We start from the raw sequence: 785 nt of genomic DNA on the forward strand, positions 1-785 counted from the left end.
CATGCCACTGCACTCCAGCCTGGTTGACAAGAGTGAGACTCCAACTCAAAAACAAAAAACAAAACAAAGAAATAAACTTTTTTTGCCTTGCCCTTCTCCTGTCCCTTCTTTCCCCCATCAGGAAATTCCATTCATTAAATAGGAGCTTCAACATTCTTAAAGTTACATATCCACACCTTACGCCCCATCATTCATTCAAGTTTCTCCTTCTCTTTCAGTCCTATTACATTTTATACAATTCTCTACCTAAAACGGAGCTATTCTTATTTTGTGGTTTTCCACATTAGATTTTAAACATTGAGATCATGCCTTCAATTCATCCAATCAATATTTACTAACTATTTTGTCATGTTCTAGAGATTACACGTAAAACACCACCTTGCCCCTCGCCCATAGAAAAATAACAAAAATTTGACAATTACAGTTCAACATTAACTTGTATGTAGAGAAATGTAGAGAGATTTATAGAAGCACTTAATACTGACCAGGAAAGAAAAGATAACACCTGAGCTGATATTTAGTCACTTTTGTCTTCATCACCAAAAGCAATGCTTTAATTAAAACCAAATTTTAAGATGTCTTGAGTGAACAAAGTTTTTAGAATGATTTGCCATTATATAAAATGTCTCTGAAAAGAAGACATTATTTTATTAACTGTGATATATACAAATGGTGACTATGAGCTGGCAATGCTTAGGTCCATATTCTTTCTTTTTTTTTTTTTTTTTGAGTTGGAGTCTCACTCTGTCGCCCAGACTGGAGCGCAGTGGCCGCTCCCGGCCACC

The sequence above is a fragment of the Carlito syrichta genome, unplaced genomic scaffold, assembly GCF_000164805.1.
Source record: "Carlito syrichta isolate Samal-C Ts95f unplaced genomic scaffold, Tarsius_syrichta-2.0.1 Scaffold315748, whole genome shotgun sequence".
NCBI lineage: Eukaryota > Metazoa > Chordata > Mammalia > Primates > Tarsiidae > Carlito > Carlito syrichta.